Source organism: Pan troglodytes, chromosome 18 (assembly GCF_028858775.2).
Source record: "Pan troglodytes isolate AG18354 chromosome 18, NHGRI_mPanTro3-v2.0_pri, whole genome shotgun sequence".
Taxonomy (NCBI): Eukaryota; Metazoa; Chordata; class Mammalia; order Primates; family Hominidae; genus Pan; species Pan troglodytes.
In genome coordinates, this window is record NC_072416.2 from 86,391,700 (window position 1) to 86,406,908 (window position 15,209).

Genomic DNA, 15,209 nt, shown 5'->3' on the forward strand with positions numbered 1-15,209 from the left:
ACTGGTACCAAAACAGAGATATAGATCAATGGAACAGAACAGAGCCCTCAGAAATAACGCCGCATATCTACAACTATCTGATCTTTGACAAACCTGAGAAAAACAAGCAATGGGGAAAGGATTCCCTATTTAATAAATGGTGCTGGGAAAACTGGCTAGCCATATGTAGAAAGCTGAAACTGGATCCCTTCCTTACACCTTATACAAAAATCAATTCAAGATGGATTAAAGACTTAAACGTTAGACCTAAAACCATAAAAATCCTAGAAGAAAACCTAGGCATTACCATTCAGGACATAGGCATGAAATTTCAACCTACTTCCCTGGGGCCTTCCATATATCCCATTTCCACATGACCCCAGTTTTCATCATGTGACTTGTGGGGAAACCTGGCCAGGTCCTTCAGGCACCCCAAGTCTCCACCAAGAGCTCAGCTCTTTCCTCTGTCCCCAGAAGTGGCCCTCCGTGGGTACAGCTCAAGATTCTCAGCCTCCTGCCTGTGCCCACAACTGGCAGATGCCCCTAGAGAGAAGGCACCTGAGACGTTGCTCCCCTTCCTGGTTCTCCCCTAGAGAGAAAGCATCTGTAGACGTTTGCTCACCTTCCTGGTTCTCCCCTCTCCAGAGTCCTCCAATACTTGACATGACCTCAGCAGCCTCATGATGCCTCCCAAAGACAATTTTGTGTCCAACAGAGTTTTTCTAGCTGTTCTCAGTGAGCCATGGCCCCATGGTGGCCTCATTCCCACCCAGAACCTGCTGTTGGGGTTCTGAAGCAGAGGGCACTGCATGCTGGCCTCATTTCCACCTAGAATCTGCTATTGGGGTCCTGAAGCAGAGGGCACTACAGGCTCCCTCGTGTGAGCGCATCCTTCAGCGAGATTGGAAGATACCCAGTGTGCAGCTGGTGTCACGCCCACCCTGCTATAAAACCTGGAGAATTGTTTGTAAATGGAGGAAGTCATGGAGGCCTCAGATCTGCTGAGATGATTTGTGGATGATTTGCTGGGATTCCCACCGTATGAGAGCAGTGCCAGAGCTTTCTTGCCCGGATGAAGTGTGCTGCAAGCAGATGGCAGCCAGGTGACAGAATGCCACAGTGTGACCCATGACAGGACGGGGGTGAACCGGGTGCTCTCATCCAACACTTACTGAGCCCCTGGAGCAAACTGATTCTCGTGATTTATCTCATTTAATCCTCATGACACTGTGAACTAATCACAGTTATGGTCCCATTTCACAGCTGAGGAAGATGAGGGAGAGGTCGCACTGTCCAGGTCATGTCACTTTAAGTAGCAGAGCCCAAACAGGAACCTGAGTCTGTGGCTCCAGGACCTGAGCTCTGAGCCACCGTATAGCACAGACCTTGGTGCAGCCATGGGGCCCCTACACCCTTGAACATTCCCCCACAAGGGGATCCTTCCTGGCCTGGCTCCCAAATTAACTCTGGGCGTTTCTCCAACACATTGTTCAGGTTTGGCTCCCACTTGCCACTTGCTCTCTGGGTCTCAAATTGCTGCCATCCACCTGCCCTGCACAGGGAGCCTCACTCATCCACTCACTGCCACCAGTAAGCCCCACCCTACACCCAGCACTGGCCCCTGAATGGCCGGAGGGAAGACCACCCAGAACACTGGTGAAGGCGTTAATCAGGGACCCAGTTCAAGCCAGGCCCTTCTGCTGCTCCCGCTCAGTGTCACTGTGAGGCACTGGGAGTGCCCAGGACACAGTGACCCAGGCCTGGACCCGCTGGCACGTCCTGGATAGAGCAGGACTCACACCAGAGAGATGAAGGCTTCGGGTAAGGACAGACCCGGGCTGGCTGGGCCGCAGAATGTCATCTCCTGCTAGCCGTGGCTTCCTCATCACCAGATCTATAAAAACAGCTTCCCACGGCTGTGAGGGCTCGAGCGAGATGGCGCAGAGGAAATGCTTCCCCACTTGTAAAACTCTCTCTGTGGGCCACTATCGTGCCTGGCCGCCACACATCCTCTCCGCTCCAACTAAGGCCTCGCTGTTCACATGCAGGCAGCTTCCCGAGGAGGTTGCGGGGCCAGGATACAGGGCCTTGTAGACGAGCAAGAATGCATGGTCTCAGGGGGACGGGAAGCCTTCTGAGCGCTTCCTCCAGACTGTGCCGGAGAAGGGGCCTGGCTGCTCCTTGCCCCGGCTGCGGGCCAGCGTCCAGTCTGCTATGTCTCTAGCATGTGCCCCTCTGAGATCAGTGAGAGCCCCAGTCATGCATCCCCAGGGGTCCTGTAACAGAGGACCACACACCGGGGGCTTCAAACAACAGAAATGCATCCTTGCACGCTTCCAGAGGCCAGGAGTCCTAAGGCATCGGCAGGGCTGACTCCTTCTGGGGTCTCCGAGGGAGAATCCCACTCCATCCACTCCCAGCTGCTGCTGGCCTCGGCTCTTCTCTGCTTGTGGACACTTCAGTCCACTCTGCCTCTGCTGTCCCGTGGATTTTCTCTTCTAAGAACACTTGTCATTGAATTCACAGCCCTCCCTACTTCAGAACAATCTCATCGCAACATCCTTAACTGAACCACACCTACAAAGACCCTTTTTACAGATGAGGCCACTCTCACAGTCTCTGGGCCGTGGGCTTCTTTTTGGGGGCTGCCATTCAACCCCCCTCATCACACTCTCACACTTTCTGAGCTGAGATCCACAGTAAGGAATACATTGTTTCATCTTCGCCCTAGGCACATACTCTCATCCGCAGCTGAAATGCAGTTTCAGAATGTGAATCCTTACTTCACGTTCTGTGTGGTAATGTTTTCTGTTTTCTCTCTGCCTCCTCCTCCTCAGCACTGGCTACACACCCACTAACTGATTCCCAGAGCTCACAGCCTGGATCAAAGTTGTTTCTTTGTTTTGTTTGTTTGTTTGTTTGTTTGTTTAGAGACAGAGTCTTGCTCATTTGCCCCGGCTGGAATGCAGTGGTGCAATCACAGCTCACTGCAGCCTCAACCTCCTGGGCTCAAGTGATCCTCTTGCCTCGGCCTCCCGAGTAGCTGGGACTACAAGTGCATGCCATTATACTTGGCTAATATTTTCAAAATTTTCCTAAGGCTGGGCGCGGTGGCTCACGCCTGTAATCCCAGCACCATGGGAGGCCGAGGCAGGTGGATCACCTGAGGTTGTGAGTTTGAGTCCAGCCTGACCAACATGGAGAAACCCCATCTCTACTAAAAATACAAAATTAGCTGGGCATGGTGGCACATGCCTGTAATCCCAGCTACTAGGGAGGCTAAGGCAGGAGAATCGCTTGAACCTGGGAGGCAGAGGTTGTGGTGAGCCAAGATCGTGCCATTGCACCCCAGCCTGGGCAACAAGAGCGAAACTCCATCCTGAAAAAAAAAAACAAACAAAAAAAAACATTCTAGAGACATGCTCTTGCTATATTGCCCAAGCAGCTCTTGAACTCCTGGCCTCAAACGATCCTTCCACCTTGGCCTCCCAAAGTGCTGGGATTATAGGCATGGGCCACCACACTCATCCCAAAGTATTATTTTTGCAAAGCGTCAGCCTCTCCCTACAGCACCCAGCACCTGGGTTCCATGCTAGAGGAAGTCATCCTGATTTATAAAAGAGGGTTGAAACCAGTTGCTTAAAACCTGCCACACAAGGGTAAAAACCTGAAGCATGATGATGTTCCCAGCAGTGGTATTTGTGAGAGGGAAGAACTGGAAACAACCCAGGTGTCCCCTAATAGGGGAGTGATATGGTTTGGCTGTGTCCCCACCCACATCTCACCTTGAATTATAGCGTCCATAATTCCCATGGGTTGTGGGAGGGACCCAGTGGGAGAAAACTGAACCATGGGGGCAGTTTCCTCTATTCTGTTCTTGTGGCAGTGAATAAGTCTCATGCGATCTGCGGGTTTCATAAGGGGAAACCCCTTTCTCTTGGTTCTCATTCTCTCTTGGCTGCCGCCACGTAAGACATGCCTTTTGCCTTCCCTCCCCAGACACATGGAACTGTGAGTCCATTAAACCTGTTTTTCTTTATAAATGACCCAGTCTTGGGTATGTCTTAATCAACAGCATGAAGAAGAACTAATACAGAGAGGCTGAGTAAACACCATGTGGGGTGTTTGCATCACTGAGTATCACAGCCTTTTCACTCATGGTTAGAGACGGAGCAGAAAGGTGGACAGACACCCCAGCACAAAGCCGAGTGAAGAACTCTGAGGAAGGATGCGTGCTTGGGAATGATGCCTCGACCCTGGTGCCTGAAGCCGTGCCTGGAGCGTGGGGCGTCCCTGTTTGCTGAAGGAATGTAGGGACAGAGCACAGGAGCAAAGACTGGCTGGGACCGTGTGAAAGCAGCTCTCCGCTGCCTCTCACCCAGCCCGCTGTGTCCTTCCACAGGACTCATCTCAATTTGTGGTTATTTGACTTTTCTCCTGTCCCTCTGGGCCGTCCGCCCCCTTCGTTAGAATGTAAACTGTGTGGAGTGCAGGCCTCGCCTGTCTTACTGTGCCCTCATCTCACGCTCAGCACCGCGTCCCGCCCTGGGGGCCCCCATGAACATGTGCCGAATGAACGAGCGGAGGAATGGGGGTTGGGGCATTTTTATTAGTTTTCTATTCGCCCAGTCATTTCTAATGTGGATGATTTTCTTTCAAATGATAAGAGCGATGTTGACTTTTCTATGTTTGAAAGTAAGATAAAATAAAACAAAAGACGCCTGTTGTTTTCTCGGGCAGGGGTCTGAAGGGAGCCGAGCTCCTTCTGCAGAAGGGCGCTGAGAAGGGAGCTGGAAGGAAAAGAAGGAAACATTCCTCCCTCAACTGGAGGAAGACACGCGGCCACACACAGAACCAGCGGCCCCAGGACCGTCACCCTGCGTGCCCGGGCCTGTCCCTCCTGACCCCAGGATTATAGTGGCGAGGCAGGGTGTTAGCCAAGCGGATTGAGCCAGGACACAGCCCCGCGGGGCCCTGCAGGCGGTGAGTGATTTCTTCCTGGTTTTTAATGTCACTGTTGGCGCGGATGAGATGTGAATCTGGGTCTTGCGTCTGTAACGTGCGCCGGAGGAAAGGGCCTTCTTTCTGTTTCATGGTCCCCAGCAAAGACTTGGGTAGTACAGGAATGTGGGCGGGGTTGGGGGCTGGCCTGGGTGTGGCCTGCAGCGTGGCATTTAGTGGTAAACCCGTCAGCTTCTCTGATGAGGAGACTGAGGCGCAGAGAGGCTGAGCAGCCTGACACGCAGCAGGAGGGCGTCTGGGCTGCACCTCAATCCAGGCCCGCAGGGTCGGAGCCCAGCAAGGCCGCGAGCTCTGCCCGTGTGTCTCTGTGTGTGTGTGTCCCTGTGTGTCTCTGTGTAAGTACGTACATATGTAAGTGTGCACGTGTGTGTCTGTGTGTAAGCATGTACACGTGTCTCTGTGTGTGCACACACATGTGCCCTGGGCCCACAGCCTTTTGACTCCTTATCTGTGAAGCGCCCAGTGGGTCCCCAGCGGCTCAGGGTGTTGAGCGGCTCAGGATCTGCTGTGCTCTGGGGAGCGGAGGTGCCCCAGCCTCACTGCTGGGCTCACGTGGCTCAGCCCCATGGTGGGATGGTGGGGCCCCAACGCTAATCCTAACCGTAACCTCCGCCTCTGACCATGCAGGATGTGAGCGTGGGCTGCTCCGCTCCCCACTCTACATCCTCCTCACTGGCCCCTCTGCCCCTTCCCCTCAGTGCCTACGGGCGCCTGGCGCAGGGATCACCCGACCCTCTCAGCAGTTTGGACTCCGCCCAACCTCCGTTCCCCACTGGCTCCTCAGGCCACCTGCCCTCAGCCAGCCATAAATGAGTGGCTATCTTTGAGTTTCCTCAAATATTCTAAAAATCACACTTTGTGGCACCCACTGGGAGTTGGGTTCTGATTTCCCGATGTGGCTGAATTCTGGCTGAATCCCTGCATTGACTCGATTCAGAGTCCTTGAGGTTTAAACTTGAGACACAGTCTCCACTGCTTATCCCAAAATCTTGTATAGTGCGAGGCATTCTGAAGGAGGCTTTAGATCAAAGGCCCCCTTTCTAATCGCCAGAAGGGAAATCGGTGGGCAGGGATTGGGGAGACCCTTCAAAGGGAAGGTGAGGGGCAGGGAGGGTGGAGGGCTTTGCCTTTTTCGGGGAGGAGGTGAATGCAAAGGGGGTGAAGGAGGAGACGCCCATGCCCTCTGCTGCAGCCTGTGTCTGTGGCCCCCAAATGTGTGTGTTGAAACCCCACCCCCAAGGCCATGGTGTTGGGAGCTGGAGGACATGAGGGTGTGGCCTCGTGGGTGGGATTGGTGTCCTTACAAAGAGGCCCTGGAGAGATCCCTGCCCTTCCCATCACATGAGGACACACAGGAAACACTGCCTATGAACCAGGAAGGGGCCTCCCCACACACGGACCTGCCAGCATCTCCATCCTGGGCTTCCAGCTCCAGAGCTGCCAGCAGGAAATGTCAGCTGTTTGCAAATTACTTAGTCTCGGGTGTTTTGTTATAGCAGCATGTATGTACTAAGACAGCCTCCCTGACAAGTCCTGAGGTCTCTGGCAGCTGGACCTTCCTGGCTGTCTCGGGACACCCTGGCTCCCTGCACATGGCAGAAGGGCTTTCTCTGCAGCCCCAGGATGGTCGCCCCCCACCTCCCCAGGCTGCAGGGTGCCTGTCACAGTGGCCCCGCTGGTGTCTGGGGGCCTTGGTCCATGGTCACTCATGAAACCGAGCCAGAGATTTTTCGCAGGCGTCTGTGCTAGGGGTGGAGGGTGCTAAACGTCTTCCACCTTGTCAAAGTCCTGAATCTTTTTGGACAGTTGTTTTGGGTTGAATTGTGTCCCCCCAAAAGGCATGTTAAGGCTTCACCCCCAGCACGCAGGATGTGAGCTTGTGAAAATGGGCCTCTGCAGATGTGAGGAGGGTGAGGTCGTTAGGGTGGGTCCTTAGGAGGCTGGGAGAAGAGAGGCGTACTGGAGAGGCCACGTGCAGCGGGAGGCAGAGGCTGGCGTGGTGCAGCTGCCCACTGAGGACCCCCAGGATCGTCAGGGCCTCCCACAGCTGGGGTGGGAAGGGAGCAGACCCTTCCCAGCGCCTCCAGAAGGAGCCGGCCCTGCCCTCACCTTGGTTTTGGGCTGTGACCTCCGGAGTTGGGAGAGAGGAGTTCCTGAAGCTTTGCAGCACCCTAGTCTGTGGCCCTTCCTTACGGCAGCTCAAGAGACCAGTGCGGCCCTCCTTCTGGAAAGCAGGTGTCACCCTCCAGACACCGATGGTGCTGGGTGATGCTCCAGATGCTCGCCCAGACCTCGAATGTCCCCTGGCAGACAAGGCTCAGGAGGGCCCGAAACAGGCCCTGCCCGCCCCCCAACCCCCACCTCCAGCTCCATTTCCTTCTCCCTTCCTGCCTTTAGTGGTTTCACCGTCTTATTTGCACTCTGCGTACTTCACCTCTGAGTTAAGAAGTGTGGGTTCCAAAGCAAAGGGCGTGTGGGAAATCACGCACCACAGGCTGCACGTTTAAATTCTAGCCCCCTGTGTTCCACCCGGGAAGGATTCCCAAGAAATGCCCTGCACGTTTCCACCCGTGCCTCCTCCATGCCCGGGCCTGCGCGTTTCCACCCGTGCCTCCTCCGCGCCGGGGCCTGCGCGTTTCCACCCGTGCCTCCTCCGCGCCCGGGCCTGCGCGTTTCCACCCGTGCCTCCTCCGCGCCGGGGCCTGCGCGTTTCCACCCGTGCCTCCTCCGCGCCGGGGCCTGCGCGTTTCCACCCGTGCCTCCTCCGCGCCGGGCCTGCGCGTTTCCACCCGTGCCTCCTCCACGCCGGGGCCTCCACACTTTGCAGCCACTGCGGGGATCCCTGCGGCCAGAGCTTGCTGCCTCTGTGTCTGAAAGCCCCTTGCCCGTCGTGGGGATACATAAAGGCAGGCACCTGACTAGTCTTGTTCCCACTGTCTCCCCAGGGCCGGGAACAATGTCTAACACAGGAAGAGAGAGGAAGCGGGGAAGGGGGAGGAAGGAGGATGGAAGGAGGCCAGGAAGACCCGTCAACCGCCACTCAGCTGTGCCTGGCCTCAGGCTGCCCCCACCCCTTCTCTCTGTCTCCTGGCTCCTGGCCTGGGAGGCCCACACCGGCCTCCAGTCCCTCCCTCAGCTTCTCCCTGTCTCCCCGTCTCCCCGTCTCCCCGTCTCCCCATCTCCCCATCTCCCCGTCTCCCCGTCTCCCCGTCTCCCCTTCTCCCTGTCTCCCTGTCTCCCGGCCCCCGGCCTGGCCCCCGCCCCTTCTCCCTTCCTCGAGTCTCCCCACTGCCCCGTCTCCCTGTGTCCCCATCTCCCCTTCTCCCTCCCAAGGGTGCCTGCCTTGATGCGTATTTTCCATATGTTCATCTCTGTGGTGACGTCCCCAACAATGATGGAGACGTTGTTTCCCGTCACCGCTGTAACAAATGCCACACACCGGAGGCTTAAAACAACAGAAACGCATCCCCCACAGCCCTGAAAGCAGAGGGCTGGCATCAAGGAGCCGGCCCGGGGGTGTCAGCCATCCTCGGCGTTCCCCGGCACGCAGGTGCACCCCGCCAGGCTCTGCCTCCGTCCTTAGGGGACCTTGGCTCACAGGTGCACCCCGCCAGGCTCCGCCTCCATCGTTACAGGGCGTTCTTCCTTCCATGTCTTCATGTGGCTCCTCCTTTTCTTATGGGGACACCCACCATTGCATTTAGGGCCCCCGATGCAGTATGACCTCGTCTAAGCTGAACTGATCACGCCTGCAAAGACCCTCTTTCCAAATAAACCCACCTTCTGAGGTTGCAGGAAGACGTGGCTTTGGAGGACACTGTTTGGCTCACTGGGAGGGTGTGGGCTGTGGAGCAGGGGGACCCTGCCTCGCTCCTTGCTGCCGCCTGCCGGCTTCGCAGGCTCCGAGCAATGGGATGAGGGCCCCATTGCGCAGGTCGCCCTGTGGGTCCCGTGAGACAGCACACACGGCGCCTGGCATGGGCGCTGGGTCTGGGCCCGGGGGTGTGTGTCCTGGGGCCTTGCCTTACAATGGCACCTGCCCCGCAGGACTACTGCGGGATTCCCGAGATAAGCCCTATAGCAGCCCTGTCAGAGCAGAGGAGAGGGCACGGCAATGGTGGTTTACTCTCTACTCTCAGACAAGCTGATTAAAGCAGAGACGCACCCCTGGGGAGGAGAATATTTTCTGTAACTTATTTTGAAAGCTCATCCTGAGTGTCCAAACCTGGCAACGTCTGTTTTTTTGCAAAATATTCTCATTATGAGAAATTTGGAAAACACATAAAAGTAGATAAAGGACCAAAAAGACACCAAAGCCAGCTCTTACTCATCTTCTGGAGAGTTTCCTTCCGGCCTTGCTTTGCTCCCCCTGTGAATTGTTTCAATAGTTGGGATTGACCTGGAAAACAATCTTCATACAACTCCTGGGAGGCCTGCCTGTGTCAGATGTCATAAATGGGTTTTATGTTTAATGCAACACACACCAGTTTGGCCGGGGGCTCCCAGTGTCTGGGTGGACGGGGTCTGGTGAGGCAATTCGGGGGCTCAGCAGCAGCATCGGGCAGAAGCCAGGCGAGGAGGGAGGCACAGCAGCCGGGCGCCCATGTCTGCTGTCCTCACCGTCCTTGTCAAGGTGAGAGCCGAGCCATCTGCAGTCCACGGTCAACAAACAGCATTTAACCCATCACCTCCCCGGGACTGCAGACTTTTCCAAAACTTCAAACATGAGAATTTATTTTGCACTTCACTAAAAATGAATCAACTTAAAGGAGAATAAAAAAGTCAAACCAAGATAAAGAGATAAAATCGATGTAAATATTTTCACCAGTTTTCCAATATTTTTCTCTAGAAAAAAAAACAACCGGAGAGACTCTAGTGAAGGTCTCGACAAGACATGGCGTTTGTGCTGGCTCCAGCCTCCTCCGCGAGCAGCCCGTCAGGCGGCAGGAACCGGCCACTCCTGGGAGCAAAAAGCTGCTCTCGGGAACCCTCCTGCTTCTCGGGCACACCAGCCCTGGGAGGACTTAGCGATGATCTGGAGGAAAAAGAGGCTGCACGAGGTTGGAGGCAGTTTGTTTTCCGTTCCCGCCAAGACCCTCTGTGGTCATTCCGTGCGGTTCTTGTGCTAGTCCTGTCTGAATGATGAGTGTGTGTGCGTGTGTGCTGATGTCACGCGTGTGGATGTCACGTGTGTGTGCTGATGTCACGCGTGTGGATGTCACACATGTGTGCTGATGTCACACGTGTGGATGTCACGCATGTGGATGTCATGCAGGACCGCAGCTCCCTCCTCACCAACAAACTGCTTCCCGCAACAATGGTGCCTCTGTGCACACCTCCTCCTCCACTCTGCCCCGCTGTGGTCCAGGAGCCCAGGGAGGGTCAACAGCAGGGACACCCCAGCAGGTGCAGCAGGGCCGGTGGCTCTCCCGGGGGCATGCTCTGTTCTGGAGGACTCTGTGCCACTCTGGTTGGGTCTGGGATCCAGGGCAGCAGCCTACTTTCTCAGGGCCCTTTCTCTCCGGTCCTCATCCGCTCTCCATCGGGAAGGCTCAGACTGTTTCCAAAGTCCAGTGTCCCTTTCCCTCCGGTCCTCATCCGCTCTCCATCAGGAAGGCTCAGACTGTTTCCAAGGTCCAGGTGTCTTTGGCTTTCATTGACGATGGAATGGAGATTTTGGGTTCTAGTCCCGCTCGTGGTTTTCCCAGAAATTCCAAGGAAGAGAACACAGCAGAACCACCCTTCCACCTTCAGCTGGAGCCTGGAAACAGCCAGAAAGGGCTGATCCGAGGCTGCCGTCTGCTGTCTGCTTCAGGATTGCTGAGGCGGCCTCTGGCCTCTGGGCCTGGGCCCCCAGAGGCAGGCCTTGGGAGCAAGATTTGGGGGTGACCCCAGGCAGCCCTGGGGAGTGGGCAAGTCAGGCAGGAAAGGAGCTGATAAGGGCTGATGAGCAGGGGTCACTGTAGGTAACTGGGCTCTGAGCCTCTGGGGACTCCCCTAGAGGAGTGGAACGTGGAATGCACCAAGGAGTGGGCAAGTCGGGTGGGAAAGGAGATGATGAGGGCTGATGAGCAGGCGTCGCTGTGGTTAACTGGGCTCTGAGCCTCCGGGGACCCCCCCAGAGGAGTGGAACATGGAACGTACCGAGGAGTGGAACATGGAACGTACCAAGGAGTGGGCATCTGTCCCGCAGTCCCCACACACTGCTGAAGCGGCTGCTCCCATGGCCTCCCTCCCTGGCCCCGTGGCCTCTCCTGTGGACAGGGAGCAAGCTGCCTGGCAGAGGCCCCGGCTCTCACAGCGGGAGCTGTCAGCATGCTGGGGACGGTGAGTGCCAGGTGCCATGGGCCAGAGCCTTTGGTGTAGGCTCTGGCGAAGGGACCCAGGACACGCGCCTGGAACTCTAAAAGTCCTGGGAATCTGACATGTCACACGGGAGAAAACCTCAGACCAGCCGCACGTGCCCTCCCCTCCCCCAACACACGCAAGCCCTTCCCGGGCTGGAGAGACGGTGGCTCCTGGTGGTCATGCCAGTTGGTTCATGCTCATCGGAACCCATGGATGGCATTGCCTGGGGGACTTCCAGGGTAGCAGGGGAGGGCAACACTGTTGCCCAAACGGGAGGAACAGGACCACATCGGTCAGAGCCCAGCAGGAGGGAGACAGCACCTGGAGGAGGGCTTCACAGTGCTGAAAAGGTTTGGGCGGGGCTCAGGGAACCTGTGTGAAGGGACCGAGGACCCTGTGAAAGAGAAGCCCCATCGCCCTAAGCCTGAAGGCTGGGGTGGGACTGGGGTGGTGTCCTTTCTTGGAATCCACAGAGGACAGGTGTGTCAGTGCCACGGGGCTGCGATGAGATGACCACAGGCTCACAGCTCTGTCACCTCTGGAGGTCAGAAGTCTGGCACACACCTCGCTGGGCTAAAATCAGGGTGTGTGAGGGCCGGTTCCTCCTGGGACCTCCAGGGGAGGGTCCTTTTCTTACCTTTGTGGCCTCTGAGGCCGTTGCACTCCTCGGCTCATGGCCCTTCCTCCACCTTCCAGGCCAGCAGCGCAGCCTCTTTCCATTTCTCTCTGACTCTGTGTTCCTTCTCACACCTGCTCCTCCTGTGACCCCCCCTGCCTCCCTCTTCAAGGACCCTGGGATGACACTGAGCCACCGGGACAACCCAGGGCCACTCCCATCTCAACAGCCTTCACTTACTCACCTGCTCAGTCACGTCTGCATGTAAATATCACCAGGGAACATATTCCCAGGATCTGGGATTAGGATGTGGGCATCTTTGGGGGCCATTATTGAGCCAATAACAGTAAAGTCTGAAGGTGCCGTGATGGGCTTTTTGGGGTGCAGCCAAGCCGCAGGAGCCAGAGAATGAACACCCGGCCCCAGTCACCCTGCTGCCACCCTCTGCATGGACCCAGGCATGGTGGACCCTCCGGGCAGCCTCCTGGACCTGGAGCCTGGAGGGAAGGCAGGGCGGGCGCGAGGAGGGTGTCTGGCCCTCAGACCTCGACCACGCAAAGGCCGGGCACTGCCAACATTGACGGCAAGGTCCCTGCTGAGGCTGCAACAGTTCCCAGGTTCAAGAAAACTAGAGCACGAAATCACGCTGAGTCCTGCCACTTCTTTCCCAGCCTCAACCTGAGGGCAGGATGAAAGGATTGCCCTGCACAGCCATCGGGCTGTTTCAGTGATTACCTGGATGTTTAGAACACAGATTTTAAGACCCTCCCCCACCCAATACGGCTGGTGAATGAGACAGACACCACTTTGGGAGGTGGCGTCAACAGCTCCCCTCCCACCACCACCACGCCTCCCAATTCCCTGGGACAGCTGGACCAGGCCTGGGACTTTCGGGGGTGTCCAGGCACTGGCCACTGCAATCTCTGGAAAGAGCAGAGAAACCCCAGCATCTTTCCTCCATCCTGATTAGGCCTGGCCTTTGCGGAAATCATTCCTGTCCCAGTTAACGCTGTCCTTGTTTTGAGAAGAGGTGCCCTGGGTACAGTGATGCGTGGGTAGCAGGCTGTCCGGGAGCTCTCTGCCTGAGAGAGGGTCGGCCTGCGGCAAGAGGGTAGCTGCAGAGTGATCAGGCCACGGCGGCTTCTGCTGGCCCTGAGAACGCCCTGCCTGGGGCTGGGTCGGGTCTGTTTGGCAGCATTGCCCAGATTGCAACTCATGTGTCCTTGAACAAAGTCAATGTGTTTTTCCTCTCCAGAGCCCAGCAACTATCTGACATTCGGAGCTGCTCCTCAGGGTTCTGGGCACGTCGCATATTGCGCCCCAGCCTTCTCAGCAGCCAGGAGCTGGGAGGTGCAGGGGCCTGTGGTCTGGCCGCCGCCTAGCAGGCCTGCATGGCCACCTCCAGCCGGGTGCAGGCTGGCTGGGGTGGGGCTGCCCTTGACCTTGGGCTCTCCCTCCTCCGCCAGATCCTCAGGCGCTGGCTCAGCCTCCCACGGCCCGGGGGAGCCTCTGTCTGCTCCTTCCAGCCGTTCAAGGACGAGGCTTCCGAAAGACTCACTGTTCCTGTGTGGGGAACTGGGGCCGTGTGAAGGCTGGATGAACCGCTGCTGTGGCCTGGTGAGAAAGAGGCTGTGGGCACCGCAGCAAGCATCTCCCCTCCCACAGTGCCAGAGAGCCGTCCCCGCCGGGTTCTTTGTGTGTGTAGCCTCATTTCTGCTTCTGTTTTCACTGTGGGGCTTGGGAGGAAATCGCCAACCTTCACCACTGGGGCAGCCCCACCATGGCCAGTGGTTTGTCAATCCCTTTTGTCCCTGCCTGTGTCCAAAGTCTGGGGGCCACCTGGGAACCTGAACATCGTTGCCGTCTTCCTGGCCTGGGCCGTGGGCTCACTTTGTTATTCCTCTTGGAAGTTTGGCCAGGCCACCTTGGATGGGCCCCAGGCAGCAGGGGGCTACTGGATGCCATGTTCTGGAGGTTTCTGCGGGAGGGAAGGCGCCCAAATGTATAGCAGCTGGCCTTGACAGGGTTCGGTTTTGGTGAGGGAGTTTGATTAGGCTTAGGGCCGCCTGGGCATGAAACAGGATCCCAAAACCTCAGCCCCATGACTCTCCCACTCTCCCACCAGGGTAAGGCAGATGTTTTGGGGCCGTGATGGGCTGGCCTGGCTGTGCCGAGGTGCCTGGAGGCAGAACTGTTTCAGGACCCCGATGGGGACGTAGAGGATGCGGGAAGCCCATGAGTGCCTCCTGTGCGCGAGCGCTTTGGTGAGCGCCGTGCAGCCGCCTTCTTGGTTGCTGGTGGACGTTCAGCCCTAATACCCTGCTCTCTCGCCCGCAGCCCCGTCTGAAGCCCCTGAAATTTGAACCTTGGTTTAGGGATTTGGCCTGTTTGTCAGTGGGTTTTCCACATGTGGTTTCCACAGGAACTTTTGCTGTTTAAGTGCTTTTTTAAACGATGAAATTATCTTTTTCCTATTGGGATGAGCTCACTGGCTTTTGTGTGGGCTGCAGGCGCTGGGTGATTGGAAGGGCCATGGACTTCTGAACCCAGAGGAGAAGCCCTGTGTACAAAAGCCGCTGGGTCTCAGCAGTCCCCGAGGAGGTGGTTGTGAACATAGCACCGACTTCTTTGATCTTCTGAGATCGCTGCGTTTTTCTAGTAAGGCCCCCATGGAAAGCTTAGCATGCAGGCACGTGGGTCGTGGCCTCCCTCTTGAGTGAGCTGAAGGATTTAAGAACTGTCAGCTTCCTATATTGTAGATGGGATGGGGTTTAACATCTGCAGCAGCCAGACTTTGTAAGGGCCAAGAAACTTGTGTGACCTTGTGCGATCTTGAGGGGCAGGGAGAAGACCTTTAGCTCAGAACGGTGCAAAGAATTAACGCTGAGGACGAAGCCAGGGAGGGGAACCATAGCCGGAGCCGGGCTAAGCCAGTTCCCACGTCCCATCTCGCAGTGCAGACCGCGGCTGGCTCCAGCCTCGCAGCGCGGACCAGGGCTGACCGTGGCACAGCCTGTGGATCATCCACCAGGGGTGCCTGAGGGGACCGGCTTGGACGCAGCCCGTGGGGAGCTGGGCGTGCTCTTCTGGAGCTGGACAGCCTCCAGGGTCCCCTCAGAGTGTCTCCGACGGGGAGGCTGGACACAGCGTCCCTGCACCAAGGGGGCAGTGCTCTCGTCACAGAGCGGAGGGCCGCACCGCCCGTGTTTGTCTTTCCCATTGCAGCTTCTCAGGCCCTAGGCCA

General features: G+C 56.9%; 1 long non-coding RNA gene across 1 annotated transcript in view; it reads left to right on the plus strand.

The window, feature by feature from the left end:
- The window catches only part of LOC107968934 (uncharacterized), a 178,515-nt gene that overhangs the window by 117,137 nt on the left and 46,169 nt on the right, over positions 1-15,209 (plus strand). The window contains exon 2 of the long non-coding RNA XR_001710505.2: positions 4,720-4,962. This is a non-coding gene — a long non-coding RNA (uncharacterized LOC107968934). The remainder of the gene's footprint in view (positions 1-4,719; positions 4,963-15,209) is intronic.